The sequence below is a fragment of the Ananas comosus genome, linkage group 6 (assembly GCF_001540865.1).
Source record: "Ananas comosus cultivar F153 linkage group 6, ASM154086v1, whole genome shotgun sequence".
In the NCBI taxonomy this organism is placed as follows: domain Eukaryota; kingdom Viridiplantae; phylum Streptophyta; class Magnoliopsida; order Poales; family Bromeliaceae; genus Ananas; species Ananas comosus.
The window spans coordinates 13,036,474-13,047,061 of record NC_033626.1 but is presented as its reverse complement, the minus strand read 5'-3'; positions in this window follow the sequence as shown (position 1 = coordinate 13,047,061).

Below are 10,588 nucleotides of genomic sequence, written 5' to 3'. Positions count from 1 at the left end.
CCAGGTAGGACAGACGTGTCATAGATAAGGACAACCTCGTGTTTGCAGATATTCGAGAACAATACGTTTCTCCTGCTTCACGAGGTCATTGAAGTATTAGATGCAACGGGTGTAGTAGAACATCCCAATACTATTAAAATGTGACCCAAAAAAAAGATCAAATTTAATTTAAAAAATCAACACTCCTGTTCAATTCGCATAAACTAGTTGTTTAAATTTTATGTTTAGAACTTTTGATGTATATGTTTTTGAACAATATAACACATCTTATGAGCTAAAATGCTGAATTTCAAAACATCTATGATCGATGCAATTCTACGCTACGCAGTGCACTGGGTGGATGCAATAATCCCACCTGCACGAGGCTGCAGCGCGAGCAACGAATCACGTGATTGAGCGGCGAGCAAGGAGCAGCAGAATAGGGAGAATCCCAAGTCCCCAGTGAACTATAGATTTATTAATTTGTTAATCCCGTTTTTAGATCTGTAAGTTACTGTTTCTTAATTTCCTAATTTTCACAATTCCACGAGCCTTGAGATCGAATGATCTCTGCTTAATGTGCCATAAAAATGACAAATAATCAATGAATAAATATCCTATCTGAAAAACTGGACGTAAGTTTGTTCTCGGCTTTTTCCAGATAATGCAGATGATTCTTCGCGTAATTGTATGCAAAATTTTTAACGCGATTATATATGATGATGTATGTAGTGGACACTCCCAATGTGTTATTTTGCATCGTTCTTTGATTAGACAGGCTCAAATATGTTCAATTTGTTGTTTTGCTAGACTTTGCCATCCGTGCCTTTGGGGTACATTTTTAGGTACCCCTAGCATTAGTTATGCAGCTTGGGCCGCTTGGCGGCCCGTGGGCTCACCAAACAACAGAGTCGTTAAGTGTCGATTGTGTAAATGGGCTCCTATATGGGCCCGATTGGGCCAGAGCCTACATGCCCATTACTGGTTCTTCGATTTCCATCCAACCAAATAGTAAGGATAGGAATCAACTGTTCCAATTCCGAATACTATTCCAAATTTTATTAATCCATTTTCGATTTTAATCTATTTCAATTTCTATTTTAAACCAAATGCAATCTAAATAGTAAAACTTGTATACACGTAGCTGTTGCTTTTCCCCATCCAACGGTATCCAATAATCCGACGAAAATATGTAAATTGCATAAGGATCTTATAATGTGGGAAAGAATTTTCCTGAATTAATTATTTTAGAAAGATTGTTAGATATTGGTTTTAATTTGTACAAATATTATAAATAGATTTCTACAAAATTTTTGCTCCAACAATTCCTTTGTTGTGTTCTTACTAAATGGAAAATAGAGAAAAAAGAAAAAAAAAAAAAGAAAAAGAAAATTTAGCTAGCACTTCTCTATTTGCATGGAGTTGTAAGTGGGCTCGATTTGGGTCAAGTTGGGCTCAGCTCAATTTAGATCTAGTAATTATGCATACGACGGAGAGAATTATAAGTTTTTGTTATTTTAAACAGCAAAAGTTCTGCTTTAATTCTGATTTTCTTAAAAAATTTCGAAAAGATTTCAGAGAGAAATATATATATTGTAGCTACTTTAGTGGAGGAACTTTTTAATTTTTCTACAACTTCTATATTATTAATTTGGTTCTATATCCGTTACTTACTTAATTTAAAACAAATTTTTTTAGTCCATGCCCCACCACTCTAGAACTTTATACTGGCCCCAGCGTAAACTTAATGAAAGAGTTGTCACTACTTTGTAGCCCTGTTTTGCTGGTAACGCCAAGGAATAATCAGGGAAACCACTCTATCCTATTGGATTCATACATAAATTATTCATTTTTGCTTAGTTCCAAAAATGTAGTGTAGAAGCCTTTAGGTTTAAGTGGGTACATCTAAACTTAGTGCTTCATTAAGAAACCAATCTTGTAAATGCGTCAAGCATCAATAGGGATGACGAATTTGCAAAAGTATTTTGATACCATGCATTCCAATTGTGATTCGCAATCTCACTATTAAGGAACAGAAAGAAACAAATAGTTAAATATAAAAATATAATTCTTTATTAGCTTAAGAGAATAACACTTGTCACGTATTATTTAATATGGTATCAGAACATAAGGTTCTGAGTTCAAATTTTGCCAAGCTTTCAGTCTTATTTAAGTTTCTATTATTTAATTCAAATCAACGTTTTAGATCTATCAAAAACTCTTGAGTCTAGACGTGAGAAAAAGTGTTGAATATAAAAATTAAAAACATCGTGCTCTAATAGTTTAAGTTTTTGAAGAAAATAATTATTTTATATAATTTTACATGATACCAAAACATGAGATGCTAAATTCGAATCACACTAAAATTCTAGCGCAATTGATTTTTTTTCCATTTAATTATAACCCACTTAATGGGTCAGATGTGAGGAAGAATGTGTTAAATATAAAAATATAAAAATATTATTTTCTAGTTTTCAGAAGATAACAATTATTTCATATTATTTATCACAAACAAACAAATTAACTCTCTCCGTTGAGAAAGAGACTTCCTCTACACTTTAAAAAAGTGAAAGCAAATTAACTCACTCCATTGAGAAAGGGAATTCCTCTGTACTTTAAAAAAAATGAAAAGGGATAACCTTAAATTATTCAAATCCCTGTGATAGGAAAGTATATTCATAGTCNCGCCAAGGAATAATCAGGGAAACCACTCTATCCTATTGGTTTCATACATAAATTATTCATTTTTGCTTAGTTCCAAAAATGTAGTGTAGAAGCCTTTAGGTTTAAGTGGGTACATCTAAACTTAGTGCTTCATTAAGAAACCAATCTTGTGAATGCGTCAAGCATCAATAGGGATGACGAATTTGCGAAAGTATTTTGATACCATGCATTCCAATTGTGAGTCGCAATCTCACTATTAAGGAAAAGAAAGAAACAAATAGTTAAATATAAAAATATAAAAATATAATTCTTTATTAGCTTAAGAGAATAACACTTGTCACCTATTATTTAATATGGTATCAGAACATAAGGTCCTGAGTTCAGATTTTGCCAAGCTTTCAGTCTTATTTAAGTTTCTATTATTTAATTCAAATCAACGTTTTAGGCCTATCAAAAACTCTTGAGTCTAGACGTGAGAAAAAGTGTTAAATATAAAAATTAAAACATCATGCTCTAATAGTTTAAGTTTTTGAAGAAAATAATTATTTTATATAATTTTACATGATACCAAAACATGAGATGCTAAGTTCGAATCACACTAAAATTCTAGCGCAATTGATTTTTTTTTCCATTTAATTATAACCCACTTAATGGGCCAGATGTGAGGGGAGAGCGTGTTAAATATAAAAATATAAAAATATTATTTTCTATCCATTTAAGTTTTCAGAAGATAACAATTATTTCATATTATTTATCACAAACAAACAAATTAACTCACTCCGTTGAGAAAGAGACTTCCTCTACACTTTAAAAAAGTGAAAGCAAATTAACTCATTCCGTTGAGAAAGGGAATTCCTCTGTACTTTAAAAAAATGAAAAGGGATGACCTTATAATATTCAAATCCCTGTGATAGGAAAGTACTATTCATAGTCCCATTTCAAATCAAACTATATATATATATATATATATATATAAAGCAGGGCTGCTGTGCTCTCAAGAGCACGAAGGTCTCCGTGCTCCCGAGCCGTTTTTGATGATGGAGTTTCTGAATCGACGATCAACTTTGTTAAACTTGATCTAGCGTATTTGAAGTTTCTAGAAAATAATTTTTACGATTTTTCGATATCATTTATCTAGCAATCGAAAGGATTCAAAAGCAATAATTTTTAACGGTTGAAAATAAAAATTCTATAAAAATTCTATAATCTTCAAATACGCTAGATCAAGTTTAACGGAGTCGATCGTCGATTCAGAAACTCTATCATCGAAAATGGCTCAGGAGCACGGAGGCCTCCGTGCTCCTGAGAGCACAGCAGCCCTGCTCTCTCTCTCTCTCTCTCTCTCTCTCTCTATATATATATATATATATATATATATTCCTTCATACCTTTTGCAACTTACAAGAAGAATGTAGAAGGATTCAAGGAATAGTGGAAGGGGTCAGTGGATAAGGTACTTAATTAAAATGGAGGGTCATACCCACTGATAACAAATGCATGGGCTATCATCATGGCCTAATAAGGAAAGAGAAAAAAGAAAAAGAAAAAAAAAAAAGATAATGCCCTAACGTGGGATCTCTTTCTCTCTAGCTACTTCACTCTCTGCCACGAGGTTACGCGACTTTTTAATTTGGAAAATACGCGGAGAGCGGGGGGGGTCCAGAAAAGAATGAATTACTGGAAGAATATTGGATGATAATAGATGCGAGCATGTAAATTTTGATTCACTTTGTTAACTACTATGTGACCATCAAAGTGTTAAATTATTTAGGCTTATAGTTTGATAATCAAAGTACTGTTACGTCAAAAGTCGTCAACACGTACGTGGTTTGCGCTGATCGATTTACATGCGAACACTACGCGCAAAAATATATGTAATATTTTAGAAGCTGCAGATATAGAGGCACGGTAACCAATTATTACGCGTCTCACCATATGTAGGAATTAATGGTTTGGTGAGCTCCAGCCAATTTGGTTAGGACTGTCCATTCTTTCAACTAACAATGCGTGGTTGCATGGGAATATTCTCCCCTTGCTGCTATTTCTCTCACTTTCCCTGACATAAGAGGAGTTAATGACACTGACCGTTCCTAATGCAAGTAGCAAAGGATTTAGTGGTTGGTATCCGAGGTCACAAATTCGAATCCTAATTCATTCACATTTTCAGCTAAATTTATTTTTTTAAAAAATATACGAAACGGGTAACATACTATCTTTCTCCTGCTCAAAAAAAAAGAAAGAGCCAATGATAGTAACCTTTGGCTCTTTTACGTGCATGCCCTGAAAAATTCTATACTTAAGTGTTTTCGCTGCCTCAAATTACTTTAACCTTAAGTTTTTGGAGGAAAAAACAGCTGTTCAAATTAGTTTAAACGGTTATCAACATAGGAGTATAGTTTCGAAGGGCGGATCGAAGTTAAAAATTCAAATCTTGTAAGGATTTATTTGGAAAAACAAGCTATGTTTATTTAATCTTTTTATTCGTAGTCACTAATCGGGTGAAACCTGCATCATTCAACTTAGAAAGGTACATAGGCCCGAATTATACTCGTCCATCAAAAGCCTGCATATATATTTCCACTCAATAAGCTTTTTACTGGACCAATGTTACTAGTTGTGCTAAGTTGCAGGGCACTAAGGAGAAAAGAGATTTGGAGCTCGATAAGATAGATTTGTTTTCAAATTTTGTTTTTGAGTGTTCTTCCACCATTGCTAAAAATCTCCTCAAAAAGACCAGCCCTGGATGATTAGGAGTTGATCATGATGCTTCGCTTACGTATGCACTACGTAAAAGAATAAGATACATTTTCCACATCATCATATATATATATAACTCTTTTCCTAACTTAGTACACGAGATAACATATACATATTTTCTTACGTGTCATTTTATCCAAATTCTCATCATTATTTAAGCCTGTGGAATTCGATCGATTATTCCATGATGAATATATTGAGAACAAACAATTGGTATGCAACTCTGGACCACCTAATTAGTTTACTCCCACCCAGTCTTAAAACAATCTTTCGTACACCCCGTGCATATGTACATTTGTACGCCACCCAATTATATATTAGTTAGCTTCTTACTTTATTTATTTCATATTTTCTAATCTTTTTTCCTCTGGGGCCATTTTTTTAGATAAAAATAATAAAATTTTATTTTACTTGTTTAGAATGGGAATTAAGATGAATAATGGAGAGTAACAAAGAGAATAAAAAATAGATTTATTTTTATTATTCTTGTACATCCAAACATCATGACAAATTATAAATACATTTTCTTTACTCTTAATTATTTATTTTTCGTTCTCCTTTTCTCAAACGAAGTGTTGAAATTACAAGATTTTTAGTGTGAAAAAATTGTCTGCCTCTAAATGTAACTTTTACATATATTAAAATAAAAAATTCTGAAATCAAATCCCACTAAGCATTTGATTTTTTTTAATTACTTTTTATTGTATATATATATATGTTCCATCCTTCGTTGGAATATAAATAATTAATTTTCTGATAGCTTAATTTATTATTTTTTTTTAGAGATAGGTAGTACGCCGCTTTATTTATTTTATTTAGAAATAAATTTAGCTGAAAATATGAATCAACTAGGATTCAAACTTGGGTCTCGAGTACCAACCATCAAGTCCTTTGCCAGTTGCTCTAGGAACGGTCGGTGATAGCTTAAATTTTTGGGGGAAAAGATACAGGTGTTTCACGCGCAAAGCGTACAGGTGACTGAGTACCGGCGCACAGATACGCCGGTTGCACCAGGTGCAAAGAATAACTCCTCCCCTTGCGGGCCGGGACCCAGTGAACCACTAACAACTTTTACACGAATTTAAAGAACCACGTGGCACGGCCTCAGCCCTGCCAACCGCTGCGGCCCGGGGCGTGAGGGGACCGAGCCGCACCGACCACGCCCACGCCTCCACCGCCCCAGAAAACACCCGCGCCGCTGCCGCTTCACAAAACCAACCCACGCAAACGACACACTCACTGATCAGTGATCACTCCACTACTACACTGCATGCATCTCCTCCCATATATATATGTATCTATTCTATCTATACATGGTGGCGCACACACTTAATTCATTGATCACTAGGTGTGCAATCATTGAGATGCTTAACACCGCATCTTCTTCTTCTTCTTCTTTTTTCCTTTTTCTTCATCTTCTTCTCGCTGTTCTGCGCCAATAAAGTTTGAGCTTTTCCTTTTCTTTTATGGCGGTTTGGTAGACACTTTTCCCGTGCTTCTTCCATCGATTTCAAAAAGATGAAAAAGATGAAATTGAAAAGCCTGGTGGCTGGGACACAACACAACCCATCGATCTCCTGGGTATTAATTACTGGAAGAGGGAATGGTGTGTTGTGGGCTCCTCTCTCTCTCTCTCTCTCTCTCTCTCTCTCTCTCTCTCTCTAAGCACTTGCATATAATGCATGGGATATGGTAGGGCACACACTAGGTTTTGTCGTGAGCCCGTTGTTTACATGTGTGGCTCGTGCATGCTCGCGTGTGGCCCCTGAACGAGGAAGGGGTGGGACCCACGTCATCCGGTATCTTTTATTTCGAGGATCCACACCAGAAGAAAGAATTCTACACTATCACACTTGCACCACGTCATCAATAATAAGCCAATCATCTTTTTTTTTTTCAAACAAAAGTATAATAAAAATATTTTTTTATAATCATGATGTGACATATATTTCTAAAAGGAGATTTTTGATTGGTTTGTAACTCCACGTCACCAATATACCCGTTGCATTCTAGAATTTTTCCACCAGAAAAGCTACTGCTTCTACCATCATCCAAAGTATTTCTAGTATTTATATTTATTTTTTCAGTAAATCAATCTGTTAAAAATTTTTAAATTAAAGTTTTTTGATTTTGAGATCTAAGGGTTCGTGACTACTTGTCATTTTATTTTTTGAAGCACTCAAACAGAAATAGATATAGCTAAAAGTTAAAACAGATACTAAATCTTAAATTTCTCGTAAATTTTTCCTGCATAGAATATTTTAGAACCACACGATTAATTAGAACTAGTCAACCAAGATAATTAGCTAGTCTCTAGAATGAATGCAGTTTCTAGAGGAGCCTCCAAATTATTTTTTGGCCTCACACGAGTCTATTCAAACTAGCTTGCGCAGCCCAAAATGAACTGGCATGAAAGAGACTACGCACTATAAGATTAAATAACATGCATGTTTAAATCGTAGTGATATTTCAACACGGTGTTATCTTTCCTACTGTTGGACCTAGAGAGTTCAAAAACTCGTTTCAGAAAAGGAAATTAATCAAAAAGAAAAGAAAAAGAAAGTTCAATTAAAAACGGAAAAAAGAAAAACAGCTTTTATCTTTGTATGCATATGATGAAATTTTCGCTAGTAAGTATCCACATTGAAAGGGATGAGATTTTCCTTCCGTATGCGTACTAGTATTGTAGTTCTTGAGGGTTTTGGCTAGTGTAGAGTACTTCGAGAACTTTTTAATAGATCCAAGAGAACAACTTGGGATCTTTTTAGTTAAATATTTGCATGGACTTGAATTGTTGCGTTCCTAATTATGAGATTTTTCTCCGGCATTACGCTATCAACATCCTTTAATTAGTGCTTGAGAATGATGTTTTAATATTATATCTTTATTAAAAATTGTTCTCGTGCTTACTTTGAATGCCATTATATTATATATGGTAGATTTTTTTTCAAGTCTAACTTAAATAGTCAAATTACTTGAAAGAAGTTTGCCTACCTAATCTTTTGTACATCTTAGACTTAGAAATAAGGGAGCTAATGTGAATTGTATGACTTTATATATCATGTAAGTGCTAAAATTCACAATTATACTACAACAAAATATGTTTTAGACGACGTTTTTTAGATGACGCTTTATTTTAGCGTCTTCAATATTTGGCATGTATCGAAACTCTAATTAAGCGTAGTCAATAAATATATTTTTATTAAATACTAATCAAAATTTTCGACACTATATTAAAGTATCGATATATTTATCCCGACACATTTACGTAACGACTCTTTACTCGACATTTTTACAAGCATCGAGATTATTCTTGCCAACACTTCAAAACGTCGCTAGTTATTATTTAAAGTGTCCTTAAGTGCAAGATTTGTTATAGTAATATGCTTAACAAGTCTTAATATTCTATGGAAAAAATTTCTATGGGGGTAAATCAAAAGAGAAAGACTAGAAACTTCTATCAAGTCTTATAGAAAAAAATTAAAAAAGACTACAAGAACACTAGGAAGACGAGTTGTAAGTTGATCATATATATATATATATATATATATATAGGATCGATAACTACACGTTTGGAAAAAATAAGGAGCTAATTTTCAATTATATACATATGCATGATCTCATTACTAGAGGAATTTATTATTGTTTAGACGCAGTCTAAGACGTCAATTGTGGAATAGTCGTAGTTGATTACTATCCATTCTAGCTCTACTTTCAATATCTCACACTATAACGGATCGTTCCTCACGTGAATGGCAAAAAAATTTGATAGTTGGTATTTGAAATTCTAAGTTTATTTTTTAAAAAAACTGAAGGAGACTGATAACATGCTACCTTTCTTCAAAAAAAATTGTAAACAAACTTGCGCTATATATATATATATATATATATATATATATATATATGTATAGTATAAAATAGAGATGTATGAACACACATTCATTGACCAATCCACAGCTAACATGGTGGACTAGGTCAATGTAATAGTTATAATTTCTTTCTTTGAGAACAAGGACCTCTATCTAAATCAACATGTCATTTCAGGAAGTTTATTGCTATCTAGAAGCAAAGCGGAATACTTTCCCTTCGGAACTTGCTTCTCCGAGTGTTACTTACTATTAAGGCTTCGAGTTTGAGATTGCGGAGACATTGCGTTACGTGCGGTGAGAAAGAACGATGAAAAAATATATTGTTTGTTTCTATACGTAATATTTCGCTTCGCATATTAAGTCAGTTAAGATATATTTTTTGCGGTTTTACTGGTGAATGCAGAAGCCTATCCTTATATACTTTTACCCCAATTCCATTTTATCTAATAGTGTCAGATTGATCATAATACCAAACTAAGCCTAAATGAGTAACTACAAGCATATATATATAAGTCTTGAGAAAGCAACTCTTTGCATTTCAAGCATCGAATAACATCAAATTTCCTCAATAGAACAGGAATTAATATGCACTGATAAGAACACTTTTCTTAATGTAGTTATTTGTTGTAAGCATAACATTGTTACCTAAAACATCGATCTAGTAAGAAATAACTGTAACTAATAAAATATTTAACATTGTGCATACACGGATGATGAATTACAAGGTATGTAGAATTATTACATGAGATAAAAAATAGGAAATTAATTAACGTGGGAACCCATAAACATCTTTAATGTTTATTTCATTCATTATTATTTGTACGTGCACACCGTATACTTGCCTTTGTAATATATCTTGTTTTTTTTTCGTTTTTTTTCATCATTAATCAACACCTAAAATAAGGCTCACACGTGTGGCAAACTCGTGCGGCGTGGCACGAAAGTGGAGTCCACAAGTAGTAGTGGATAGTGATGACGTGGCGTCGAACCGCGTCTTCAAAGTCTTTAATTTGGCGCGTACGCGGAAGTAAAAGGAGAGAGAAAGAGAGAAAAAAAACAAAAATAAAGGCGCGAAGAAACTGTCGAGGAGCGCCGCTATTCGTCTTCGTGGCGTCCGTTGAATTTGTGCGCGGAAAGTCAAAGTCAAAACCGCTCGAAGATTCCGTTTGCGTAGCTTCGGCTTTGTAATTAAAACACAACTCGATCGGTTTGGTTCTTTGCGAGACGAGAGAACCGTGATGCGAAAACAAAATACTCGTGGATTTTTCTGTAATAGCATTGATAGAGCTACAAATGGATAGGATCGACCCGTTCGTTTT